Source organism: Oryctolagus cuniculus, chromosome 18, assembly GCF_051225735.1.
Source record: "Oryctolagus cuniculus isolate XC-2025 breed Fujian yellow rabbit chromosome 18, ASM5122573v1, whole genome shotgun sequence".
NCBI lineage: Eukaryota > Metazoa > Chordata > Mammalia > Lagomorpha > Leporidae > Oryctolagus > Oryctolagus cuniculus.
In genome coordinates, this window is record NC_142884.1 from 30,142,169 (window position 1) to 30,155,903 (window position 13,735).

General features: G+C 41.6%; 1 long non-coding RNA gene across 2 annotated transcripts in view; it reads left to right on the forward strand.

Annotated features, from left to right (window-relative positions):
- Positions 1-13,735, forward strand: part of LOC149120903 (uncharacterized) — a 48,118-nt gene that overhangs the window by 5,405 nt on the left and 28,978 nt on the right. For both annotated transcript variants that reach the window (XR_016224497.1, XR_016224498.1), the window contains exon 2: positions 13,212-13,256. This is a non-coding gene — a long non-coding RNA (uncharacterized LOC149120903). The remainder of the gene's footprint in view (positions 1-13,211; positions 13,257-13,735) is intronic.

Consider the following 13,735-nt stretch of genomic DNA (forward strand, 5'->3'; position numbering starts at 1 on the left):
AGGAAGCCCCAGACACAGTTTTGGGGAGCTTGTCCATGAAGCCAGTCCTTCGACAGACACCTGCCGAATGCTTGCCGCGTGCTGCTGAGTTCATCGTGCCCACCTGCAAGATGCAATGCGTGTCTTCCTCCCACCCGGAAGCCGGCCACAGTCCCCTCCTTCCCTCCCTCCCTGCTTCCTGTTTCCTTTCTTCCTCCCGCCCACTTACTCCTCAGTATTTATTTCGTGCCCAGCTGTGAGAGTCACTAAGGATAGAGTAGTAAACAAGATAGATCAAAATCTCTGCCTTTGTCAGGCTAAATTCTAGTAGGTGAAGCCACAGTAAATAAGACTAAATAATACGTAAAATGCCAGATGAGAAGGCAGGGCTTTTGTTATTTTTTAAGTGGAGCTGCTAGGTGCAATGAAGTATAAATTTATCCATCTATCTATTTTATGGTTATTTATTTTTCAATTGACAAAAGTTGTATCACTCTCTGGTGTATAACACAATGTTTAGACACATGCATACATTTGGAATGCCTAAGTCAGGCTAATTACCACGTTCATCACCTCAAATACTTGCCTGTTTTTTTTGAGAGAACATTTGAAATTTACTGTCTTAGCAGTATTGAAATGTATAAGATGCTGCTAAGCATATGCATCACCTTGGGCAATAGATTTTTTTTTAATCTGTTCTTCCTGAGACTGTGTATCTTTCATCATCCTCTCCACTTTCTCCCGCCCTCAGCCTTGCTAGGCGTCCCTGTAACTCTGCTCTGTCTGCTTGATTGTTTTGTATTCTATATTTAGGTGAGAACCCGCTTGTCTTTGTGTCTGGCTTATTTCACTTGGCACGATGTTCTCCAGTTCCAGCCGTGTTGTCACCAATGACAGAATTCTCTTCTCTTTTGAAGGCCAAGTAGCTTTCTCGTGTGTATGTATGGGTCATTTTGTTCACTCATGCATCTGCTGATGTGCACGTGTGTTTAGTCATGACTCAGCTACTGCCAATAGTGCTGCAAGTGCACATGGAGGTCATAGATTTCTTCAACAAACTCATTTAAAACCTTTTGGATCAACAACCAGAGGCAGTGTTACCAGGTCAGAACGTAGGGTTTTTTGTTTTTAGTTTCTGAAGGAAACTAAACTGCTATACAGTTTTTCACAACGTTGGTGCTAATTTACATTCCTTCCTATGGTGTACAGCAGTTCTGTTTATTATTATTATTACTTTTAAATTTTATTTGAAAGGCAGAGAGAGATGGAGACAGACAGAGACTTTCCATTTGGTGGTTCTTCCCCAAATACCCACAACAGCCTATGCCGGGCCAGGCCCCAAGGGTTCTGTTTTTCCCATGTCTTTGTCAAAATTTTTATCATCAATAGTCTTTTTGATCATAGCCATTCTGACAGGTGTAAGTTGATGTCACATTGTAGTTTTAATTGTTATTAACCTAATGATTAGTAATGTTGACCATTTCCCCATATATCTGTTGGTCATCTTTATGTCTTTTTATGTGTTTGCTGAGTTCTTTATATATTTGGATATAAACCACTTATCAGATAGATGCATGGTTTGTATGCATATCTCATTTCCTCCCAATGTGTAAGCTGTCTCTTCCATTGCTTCTTTTTTTTTTTAAAGATTTATTTTATTTATTTGAAAGGCAGAGTGACAGAGTGAGAGGGAGAGACAGAGAGAGACCTTCCACCCATTGATTCAGTTCTCAGATGGCTGCGATGGTCAGGGATGTTCCAGGCTGTAGGCGGGAGCCAGGAGCTTCTTCTGGAGTCTCTGATATGCATGACATGGGCCCAAGCCCTTGGGTCACTTTTTTTTTTTTACATGCAGAGTGGACAGTGAGAGAGAGAGAGAGAGAGAGAGAGAGAGAGAAAGGTCTTCCTTTTGCCGTTGGTTCACCCTCCAATGGCCGCCCCGGCCGGCGTGCTGCGCTGATCCGAAGGGCAGGAGCCAGGTGCTTCTCCTGGTCTCCCATGGGGTGCAGGGCCCAAGTACTTGGGCCATCCTCCACTGCACTCCCGGGCCACAGCAGAGAGCTGGCCTGGAAGAGGGGCAACCGGGACAGAATCCGGCGCCCCGACCGGGACTAGAACCTGGTGTGCCGGCACCGCAAGGCGGAAGATTAGCCTAGTTGAGCCACGGCGCTGGCCATGGGTCACTTTCTGATGCCTTCCCAGGTGCATTAGTGGGCAGCTGGATCCAAAGCAGAGCAGCCGGGACAAACTGTTGCTCTGATATGGGATGTTAGCACAACACCAGCCTCTCATCAAACTATTAATGTTTCCTCTGCTGTGTATAAGATTTTTTTAAAGATTTTATTTATTTAAGAAGTAGACAGAGGGAGAGACAGAGAGAAAGAGGTCTTCCATCCTTCGGTTCACTCCTCAGATAGCTGCAACGGCTGGAGCTGGGCAGATGCAAAGCCAGGAGCCAGAAGCCAGGAGCTTCTTCCAGGTCTCCCATGTGAGTACAGGAGCCCAAGCACTTGAGCCATCTTCCATTGCTTTCCCAGGCCATAAGCAGAGAGCTCGATTGGAAGAGGAGCAGCTGGGACTTGAACCGGCACCCATGTGGGATGCCGGTGCCACAGATGGAGGCTTAGCATACTATGTCACAGTGCTGGCCCCCAATGCCCAAGTTTTTTAGTTTGAGATAACGTATTTGTCTCTTTCCGCTTATGTTGCCTGCACTTTTGGGATCAAATCCAAAAAAAATCATTGACCCATTTTCTTCCTATAGTTGTATAGTTTTCTGTATTTAAGCCTTTAATCTTCTTTGAGTTGATTTTGTGCTTGATGTAAGATAAGGGCCAAACTAATTCTTGTGCATGTGGATGTCCAGTTTCCCTAGCACCATGTGTTGAAGGGATTATCCTTTTCTCATTATGTATTATTGGCAAGGTTATCAAAAACCAAGTGATCACACATACATGGTCCATTTCTGGGAATTCCATTTTGTTCCAGTGGTTTATGTGTCTGATTTTATGCCAGTGTTATGCTATTTTAGTTACTAGAGCTTTATGGTTCACTGTGAAACCAGGTAGTGTGCTTCCTCTAGCTTTGTTCCTTTTGTTCATGATTGCTCTTGCCTGTCATGATTTTTTTGTGGCTTCATATGACTTTTAGAATTGTATTTTTTATCTCAATGAAAAATGACATTGAAATTATGATGGGGATTGCACTGGATCTATAATTGTTTGGAGTCTATTAATTGTTTGGGATCTATAAATTGTTTGGGGTTTGACAGTTTTTTTTTTTTTTTTTTTTTTTTTTTTGACAGGCAGAGTGGACAGTGAGAGAGAGAGAGACCGAGAGAAAGGTCTTCCTTTGCCGTTGGTTCACCCTCCAATGGCCGCCGCGGCCAGCGCGATGCGACCGGCGCACCGCGCTGATCCCATGGCAGGAGCCAGGAGCCAGGTGCTTTTCCTGGTCTCCCATGGGGTGCAGGGCCCAAGCACCTGGGCCATCCTCCACTGCACTCCCGGGCCACAGCAGAGGGCTGGCCTGGAAGAGGGGCAACCAGGACAGAATCCGGCGCCCCGACCGGGACTAGAACCCGGTGTGCCGGCGCCGCTAGGCGGAGGATTAGCCTAGTGAGCCGCGGCGCCGGCTGGGGTTTGACAGTTTAACAATAATTCTTCCAATCCATGGACAGGGAATAGCTTTCCTTTTATTTGTGATTTTTTTCATTTTTAAAAAAAGACATTTATTTGAGAGGGAGGGAGAGAGAGAGAGAGAAGGAGAGAGAGAGAGAGAGATCTTCCCTTTGCTGATTCATTCCTCAAATGGACTCAAATGGCCAGGGCTGGGCCAAGCCAAAGCCAGGAGCCAGGTACTTTGTCCAGGTCTCCCACGTGGGTGGCAGGGACCCAAGCACTTGGACCACCTTCTGCAGTGTTCCCAGGCCATTAGCAGGGAGCTGGATAGGAAGTGGAGCAGCCAGGACACTAACTGGCACCCATGTGGATGCCAGTGTCACAGATATGGCTTTATCTGCTATGCCACAACACTGCCCCCAAGTTTTTTGTTTTCTTTTGTGTTTATAGTTTTCAGTGTACAAGTCATTTACATCATTGTTCACTTTTATGTCTAAGTGTTTTAATTTTTGGTAAATGGAATTGTTCTCTTGATATCGTTTTTGATCAGCTTCTTGTTAACATAGAAATGCTACTGATCTTGTATGCTGAGTTTGTATCTTGTAACTTTATCATATCCATGGTTTGTTTTTTTTTTTTTTTTTTTTTTTTGGTGTGGATTCTAGGTGCTCCTGTATCTAAGATCATGTCATTAGAAACCAGTGACAGTTTTATTTTTTTCCTTTCCTATTTGGATGCCTTTTCTTTCTGTTGCCTAACTCTGCCAGCAAGGACTTCCACTAGCCTGTTAAATGGAAGTTGTGAGATTGGATATCATTGTTCTATTCCAGTCTAGAGAGAAAGCTTTCCTTTTGCCACCACTGAATGTAATGTTAGCTGTGGGCTTCTCATATGTGGCCTTCATTGTGTTGAGTTACATTCCTTCCTTACCTCATTGGTTGAGCAGTTTTTGGGTTTTTTTAAAATCATGAAAGGATATTGGACTTTGTTATGCTTTTTCTGCAACTAATGCAGGGATCATTTGTTTTTTGACCTTCAGCTCGTTGATATGTTCTGTTCAATGTTGGACTATTTTTACATCCCAAGGATAAATCCCACTTGATCATGGTGGATGGAGCTTTTAATGTGCTATTGAATTCAGTTTGCTGGTATTATGTTGAGAATTTTTTTCACCTATGTTCATCAAAGGTATTGACCTATAATTCTCTTGTACTGCCTTTTTCTGGATTTGTTGTCAGAGTTATGCTGGCCTCTTCAAAAGAGTTTGGGGGGCAGCATTGTGGCGTAGCAGGTAAAGCCGTCTCCTGAAATGCCAGCATCCCATATGGGTGCTGGTTTGAGTATTGGCTGTTCCACTTCTAATCCAGCTCCCTGCTAATGCTCCTGGAAAAGCAGCAAAAAAATGGTTCAAGTGTTTGGACCTCTGAACCTACATGGGAGACCTGGGAGAAGCTCCTGGATTCTGGCTTCAGCTTGGCCCAGCCCTGGGCATTGTGGCCATTTGAGGAGTGAATCAGCGGATGGGAGATTCTCTCTCTCTCTCTCTGTAACTCTGACTTTCAAATAAATAAATCTTTTTAAAAAGTGTTTGAATATAATCTCTTCCATTTTTTGGAAAAGTTTGAAAAATGTCAGTATTATTTTTTCTTTATTTAAAAAATAGGTTTATTTATTTATTTGAAAGGCAGAGTGACACACAGAGAGCAATAGAGACCTTTCCTCCCCTGGTTTACACCCCATATGGCTGCAGCACCTGGGGTTGGGCCAGGATGAAACCAGGATCCTGAACCCCGTCTAGGTTTTCCTCGTGAGGGGCAGGGACCCAAGTGGCCATCAGCTGCTGCTGCTCGGGTAGATTAGCAGATGCCAGATCAGGAGCAGAGCAGCCAGCACTGGAACTGGCACCTTCATATAGGATGCGGTTATTCAAGGTGACAGCTTAACTTGATGCACCACAGATGCCTGCCCCCTGGTATTATTATTGTTTAAATGTTTAGTAGAGGATCCTGTGTTGTGGCACAGTGGGTTTAGCCATCACTTGCAATGCCAGATTCCCACACAGGTACCAATTCATGTTCTGGCTGTTCCATTTCTGATGCAGCTCCCTGCTAATGCACCCAGGAAAGCCGTGGAAGATGGCCCGAGTTCTTGGGCCCTGGCACCCATGTTGGGGACCTAGATGAAGGGCCCAGCCCTAGCCATTGTAACCATTTGGGAAGTAAACCAGCAGATGGAAGATTCTCTCTCTCTGTCAATATCTTTCCTTCTCCTCCTCCCCTCTCTCTGTACCTCTACCTTCCAAATAAATAAATGAATCTTTTTTTTTTAGTTTTAATTTTAATTTTTTTTTTTGACAGGCAGAGTGGACAGTGAGAGAGAGAGAGAGAGACAGAGAGAAAGGTCTTCCTTTTGCCGTTGGTTCACCCTCCAATGGCCGCCGTGGCCGGGGCGCTGCAGCCGGCACATCGCGCTGATCCAAAACCAGGAGCCAGGTGCTTCTCCTGGTCTCCCATGCAGGTGCAGGGCCCAATGACTTGGCCATCCTCCACTGCACTCCCGGGCCACAGCAGAGAGCTGGCCTGGAAGAGGGGCAACCGGGACAGAATCCAGCGCCCTGACTGGGACTAGAACCCGGTGTGCTGGCGCCGCAAGGCGGAGGATTGGCCTATTGAGCCGCGGCGCCGGCCAAATAAATGAATCTTTTAAAAAATGTTTAGTAGGATGCCGAGGCTTGTAGCAAACCTCTCCTCACTCATTGTTGGTCTGTTCAGATTTTCTGCTTCCTCACGATTCAGTTTTGGTAGGTTGTATGTGTCTGAGTTTATCCATTTCCTCTAGGTTATCCAGTTTGTTGGCTTATAATTATTCATAGTAGTCTCTTAAGATCCGTTGTATTTCTGTGATCTCAGATGTAGTTGTAGTGTCTCCTATTTCTGGTTTTATTTACTTGAGAGTCCTCTCTTTTTTATATTGGTCAAGCTAAAGATTTGTCGGTTTTATCTTTTCAAAAAAACAGCTCTTAGTTTCATTGACATTTTGTACTGTTTTTGTGATTTCTCACTTATTTCTGCTCTGATCTTTCTTCTTCTTGTCACCTAGAATTAGTTTGCTTTTTCCAGTCTCTTGGGGAGTAACTTTGTTTACTTGAGCTTCTCCTTCTTTTTTGATGTGGGTATTTACTTATTTATTTATTGCATAAACTGTCCTCTTAGGACATCTTTTGCTGTATCCCTTAAGCTTGATAGGTTGTCTTGTTTTTCTTCATAGTCTCATGATTTTCCAGTTTCCCTTTAATTTCACCATTGACCTACGTGGTTGCTCAGGAGCCTGTTCAATTTCCTTGTACTTGTGGATTTTCTGAAATTCCTCCTGGCATCGATTTCTAGTTTCACACCATGTCAGAAAATGAATCTTTAGTTCAATATAATCCCATTCGTCAGTTTTTCCTTTTGTTGCTTCTACTACTGGGGGTCATTTCCAAAAACAATCTTTGCCCAGACCAACGTACTCAAGTATTTCTCCCTGTTTTCTCCCAGTAGTTTCATGTCTACTTAGCTGCGTTTTGTGTGTGCTAAGAGCTGGGGGTCTAGTTTCTTTCCTCTGCATCTAAAAATCCCAATTTCCCAGTGCCATTCCCGACTCCACTGTGTGTCCTTGCTGCCTTTGTTGAAAACCAGTTAACTATTGTGTTAGTCAGTTTTTCATAACTGTAAAGAAAAATGGAATCTTTGTGGCAGGCCAGCTCTGTGATGCAGTTTATCTGACTCCTGATTCTGGAGGTGCAAAGTCAGAGTCCTCTACTAGGAATGGCTTTCTTGTTGTCAGACGGCAGAGAGCATCACGGGGCAAGATACTGGGCGTGTGTTTGTGTCCCTCTTCTTCTTCTTTTTAAAGGATTTTTAAAATTTATTTTAAAGGCAGAGTTACAGAGAAAGAAGGAGATACAGCGTGAGAGATCTTCCATCTGCTGGTTCACATCCCCTCTCTTGACAAATGGCCACAATGGCCAGGGCTGGGCAAGGCTGAAGCCAGGACACCAGAGCTTCTTCTGGGTCTCCCACATGAGTGCAGGAACCCAAGCACTTGGGCCATCTTCCACTGCTTTTCCAGGTGCATTAGCAAGGAGCTGGATCAAAAGTGGAGCAGCCAGGATTCAAACTGGCAGTGCCCATATGAGATGCTGGCATTGCAGACGGTAGCCTAACCTGCAATGCCACAGTGCCAGTCCTGCCACTCTTTTTTTATCAGGTTGGGGGCTCCACTAACCTGATCTAATATTGCTCAAAGATGTTAACCTCTATTTTTAAAGGCATATTTATTTATTTATTTGAAAGGCAGAGCAACAGAGACAGGGGGAGAAATAGAAGGAGAGATCTTCCACCTGCTGGTGCACTCTCCAAAATTGCTGCAACAGACAGCTCTGGGCCAGGCTGAATCCAGGAGCCAGGAGCTCCATTCGGGTCTCCCACATGGATAGCAGGTACCCTAAGTACCTGAGCCATCCTCTGCTGCCTTCCCAGGTGCATTATCAGGGAGCTGGATTGGAACAAGAAGGACTCCAACCGGCACCGCAGTGTGAGGTGCTGGTGTCACAAATGGTGGCTGAACCTGCTGCACCACAACATGGACCCCAGGTCTCTCACCTCTGAAGACCCAGCTTCATTAAGTGTCCACCTTCTTAATATCATTTACTTTGGAGACCAAACTGAGTTAGAGGTCAAATGTGCAAACCATAGCAACTGTAAACATGTGGCTTTATTTTTGGGTGCTTTACCCTGTTTTATTCACCTGTGCTTTTGTTTTGGGTTGCGTAGTTCCTAGTGTATTTTGTAATCGGAGTCCAGCTTTGCTATTTTTGCTTAGGATTGCTTTGTCCATTCAGTGTCTTTTATCGTTTCATACAAAGTTTAAGAGTTTTTTTTTCTACTTCCATGGAGAATGTCATTAGTGTTTTGGTATCTGTAAATTATAAATAATGTTTTGAATCTGTAAATTGCTTTAATAATATTAATTCTTCCAATCCATATAAGATATCTTTCCTTCTTTGTGTGTCCCTTTACATTTCTATCATCAGTGTGTTGAACTTTTCATGGTAGAAATCATTTACTTCTTTAAATTTGTTCCTAGGTATTTTATTTTTTTAGTTATTGTGGGTGGGAATTTTTTTCTTGATTTCTTTCTCAGCAATTTCATTTCATTGCTGATAAATAAAATAGCTATTGATTCATGTGTGCTGATTTTGCATTCTGCTTCCTTCCTGAATTTGTTCATTGCAACAGTTTTTGGTAGAATTGTAAGGTTGCCCTATAAAATCATGTCATCTTCAAACAGGAGTAATTCAGCCTCTCTCTCTCTCTCCCCCAATTGGTCACCCTTTATTTCTTTCTCTTGCATTTATTGCTCTGGCAAAGACTTTCAGAACTAAACTGAATAACAGTGGTGAAAGTGGACTTCCTTGTTTTGTTCCTTATCTTTTTAGAGGAAATGACTTCAATTTTTTCCCCATTCAGTATGATGTAATCTGTGGGCTTGTCGTATGTAGTGTCTATACCTAGTTTTTGTGAGTTTGTATCATAAAGTGATGTTGAGTTTTAGAGAATGCTTTAGCTTCATATATTGGGATAGTCATATGATTTCTGCCCTTCATTCTGTTGATAGGATGTATTACATTTACTGATACGTATATGTTGAACCATTCTTGCATTCTTGGGATAAATCCCACTTGATCATGATGAATTATCTTTTTTAATGTACAGTTGGATTTAATTTGCTAGCATTTTGTTGAGAATTTTTCCATCTGTGTTCATCAGGGATATTGATCTGTGGTTTTCTTTTTGTGTGTGTCCCTTGTCCGATTTTGAATCAGGGTAATGCTGGCTTCACAGAATGAGTTTGGAAGGACTCCCCATCAATATCTTGAATAGTCTAAGAGTTGTTGTTAGTTCTTTAAATCTGTGGTGAAATTCAGCAGCAAAGCAATCTAATCCTTGGCTTTTCTTTGTTGTTACTGATTCAACCTCATTATTTTTTAGGGGTCGTTAGGTTTTCTGTCTTCAGTGGGTCAATTTTGTAGGTTACATGTGTCTAGTAATTTATCCATTTCTTCCACATTTTCCAATTTGCTTGTCCCTAGTGATGCTTTATATTTCCTTTTCTCAAAAAAATTTTAACTGATACATAAAAATGTGATATCTGTATACACATTGTTTAATGTCCAGTCAGGGTAAATGTATCTATCTCCTCAAACATTGTTTCTTTATGGCAAAAGCATTCAAAATCCTTTCTTGTAGCTTTAGCTTTTAAAGAAAAATGCACAGCACATTATCATTATCTGAGGTCACATCACTGTATATCCAAACACAGGCATTCTTTCTTCTAACTGTGACTTAGTACCCATGAAATAACCTTTCTACATCTCTCTCCCCACTGCACAATTTTCTCACCATCTGCTAACTACCATTACACTCTCAACCTTTGTAGGATCAAATTTTTTGGACCACGTATGAGCGAGATCACATGGCGCTAATCTTTGTGTGCCTGGCTTTTTCCACTTGATATAAGGTCCTCTAGCTTTCTATGTGTTGGCGCAAATGACAACATTTCTTTCTTTTTATGGCTGAATAACATTCCACTGTGTATATATGCCACATTTTCCTTTCCCATGTATCAGCTGATGGACACTTAGGCTGCTTCCACATCTTAGCTTTTGTGAACAGTGCTGCAAAATAACCTGAGAGTGCAGATGTCTCTTTGACAGATGGGTTTCATTTCTCTTGGATATATACCCAGGAGTGGGATTGCTGGATCATATGGTAGTCCTATTTTTAGTTTTTTGAGAAACTTCCATACTGTTTTCCATAATGGCCATACTAATTTACATTCCCACCAGCAGTGTGCAAGGGTTCCCTTTAGTGCTTATTATCTTACGTCTTTTTTTTTACAAATCCAGTTGTAAGTGGCATGAACTGACATCTAATTTTTGGTTTTGATTTGCATCTCTCTGATAATTAATTATGTTGAACACTTTATTTTCTAGCCATTAGTCTTTTGTCTATCTTCCTTTGAAAAAATGTCTGTTTAGATCTACTTCCCAAATTTTAATTGTATTATTTGTGAGTTTTTTTTTGCTGTCGAGTTATTTGAGTTCCTAATATATTCTCATTAATAATGCCTGTCAGAAGCATAATTTGCAAATATTTTCTCCCATTCTGTAGGTTGAGTGTTGATTTTTCCTTTTTATGTACAGAAGCTCTATAGTTTGATTAAATTCCATTTGTCTATTTTTGCTTTTGTTTTCTGTGCTTTTTGGAGTTGGATCCAAAAAATCCTTGCCTATTCCAATTCCCTGAAGCATTCCCCTATGTTTTTCTCTAGTAGTTTCAGTTTCAAGTCTTAGATTTAGGTCTTTAATCCATTTTGAATTGATTTTTGTTCATGGTTTGAGATACGGGTTTAGTTTCATTCTTCTACATGTGAATATCCAATTTCCCCAGCACCATTTATTGAAAAAACTTTCTTTTTCTGGAATGCACATTCTTACCACCTTTGGCAATGATCAGTTGGCTATAGATGTGTGGATTTACTTCCAGGCTGTCCATTCTGTTCTCTTGGTTTGTACGTATTTTTTAATTTTTTATTTTACTTTTTTGAAAAGGTAGAGTTACAGAGAGGAGCAGGGGGAGAAGAGAGAGAGAGAGGGAGGGAGGGTACTTCTAGCTGCTGGCTCATACCCTAAATGATTGCAATGGCTGGGGCTGGGCCAGGCTGAGAGCCTGGAGCTTCTTCTGGGTTTTTCATGTGGGTGCAGGGGACGAACACTTGGGCCATCTTCCACTGTTTTCCCAGGAGCATTAGCAGGGAGTTTGGTCAAAGTAGAGCAGCTGGGTCTTGAGCTGGCACCCATGTGGGATGCTGGCTTTACAGGTGGAGTCTTAACCTGCTATGCCAAAATGCTGGCCCCTAAATATATGTTTTAATGCCAATATCATGATGTTTTAAGTACTGTTAGCTTTGTAAAATATTTTAAAGTTAGGTAACTTCTCCCTTGTTCTTTTGGATGAAGATTGCTTTGACTCTTTGGGTTTTTTTTGGCTCCATTACAGTTTTTAAAAATTATTTATTTATTATTTGAAGGGCAGAGGGAGAGAGAGGGAGAGAGAGAGAGAATGAGAGAGAGAGAGAGATCAGTCTTCTATCCACTGGTTAGCACCCCAAGTGGCTGCAATGGCCTGAGGCTGGGCCAGGCTGAAGCCCGGAACCTGGAACTCCATTCTGATCTCCCGTGAAGGCAGAAGGGACCCAAACACTTTGATCATCTCCCACTGCTTTCCCAGGTGCATTAGCAGGAAGCTGGATTGGAAATGGAGCAGCTGGAACTCTAACTGGTGCTCATATGGGATGCCAACCCAGGTAGCAGCTTAAGCAACAAATTTTAGTGGTGTTTTATAGTTCTGTGGAAAAGTTATTGGCATTTTGATAGATATTGCATTGAATCTATAAATCACTTTATGTAGTACAGACATTTTAACAATATTGATTCTCCTAATCCATGAACACAGGATGTCTGCCTATTTCTTTGTGTTCTCTTTATTTTCTTTCATCCGTATTTTACAGTTTTTATTGCAGGGACCTCTCACCTAAACTGGTCAAATTTATTCCTATGTATTTTGTTTTTTGATAGCTATTAGAAATTGAATTGCTTTCTTGATTTGTTTTTGCTTAATTCACTGTTGGGGTATAATAATGCTATTAATTTTTGTATTTTGACTTTGTATCTTGCAACTTTGCTGAATTTTTTTTATTATTTCTACTGGTTTTGGTTTTTTTTTTGGTGGAGTCTTCAAAGGTTTACCTGCTACTACACCACAGCACCCACCCCTTGTTAATGTTTAGTAGAATTCAGGAGTGAAACCATCTGGTCTTGGGCTTTTCTTTAATGGGATTTTTAAAAAATTACAGATTCAGCCACACTACTCATTAACAGTATTTTAGGTGTTGCATTTCTTCATAATTCAATCTTGATCAAATATGTCCAGGAATTTGTCTAGGTTATCAAATTTATTGGACTATAATTATTCATGATAATCTATAACACTTCTTTGTATTTCTGTCAGTTGTGATGTCTGTTTTTGTCTCTGGTTTTACTTATTTGGGTCTTATCTCTTTTTGCATAGTCAAATGTGGATTTCAACCTTTCAGTAAAAACCAAAACCAGCTTTGGAGGCAGGTAACGGGGGCAGTGTTTAGGACGCGCTCGGGACACCCATATCCTGTGTTGCAGCGCCTGAAGTGGAGTCCTCACTCTGCCTCCGGTCCTGCTCCCTGCTATTGTGCACCCTGGGCGGCAGCAGATGGTAGTTTAAGTTACTGGAGCCTCTGCCCCTGATGCCTGCCTTAGACCCACTGTGGGCATTTGAGGAAAGGCTCAGTGGGTGGAAGGTCTGAGTCTGTCCGTCTCTCTTTCAAAGAAATGAAAACAAAAGCAAAAACCCAGCTTAACTTCATTGCTCTTTTGCATTGTTTTTCTAGTCTCCTATTTCTCTCTGAACTCAGTTGTATTATTTTTTTCCTCCGCTAACTTTAGGTCTGATTTGTTCTGTTTTATTTTTCTAGGTCCTTGGAATGCAGTGAGAGTTGAGATCTTTCTGCTTCTTGCATGTAGGCATTGATTGCTGTACATTTCCTGCTTATCATCGCTTTTGATGTATCCCATAAGTTTTTCTGTTGTGTGTTGATTTTCATGTTTCAAGAAACTTTAACATTTCCTTATTAGCTTATTCCATGATCCATTAATCAACAGTACGTTTTTAAATTTAAACATGATTGTATTGTTGCGAAAGTTTATCTTGTTATCGACTGTAGTAAAAATATCCAATATTTTTTCTATTCTTTAAAATGTATATTCTGTAGCTGTTGGGTGGAATGTTCTGTAGATGTCAGCACAGTTGATCCAGGGGGAAGCTTCACTCTGCTGTTTCTTTGTTGATCTGCTGTATGGATGATCTGTTCATTTCTGAACATTCAAGTCCCGTAGTATTGCTGTATTGGAGTGCACCTTTCCCTTTAGTCTATCAATATTTCCTTTATATATTTGGATGCTCCCATATATTTACAACTGTTGCTTCCTGGGGCCGGTG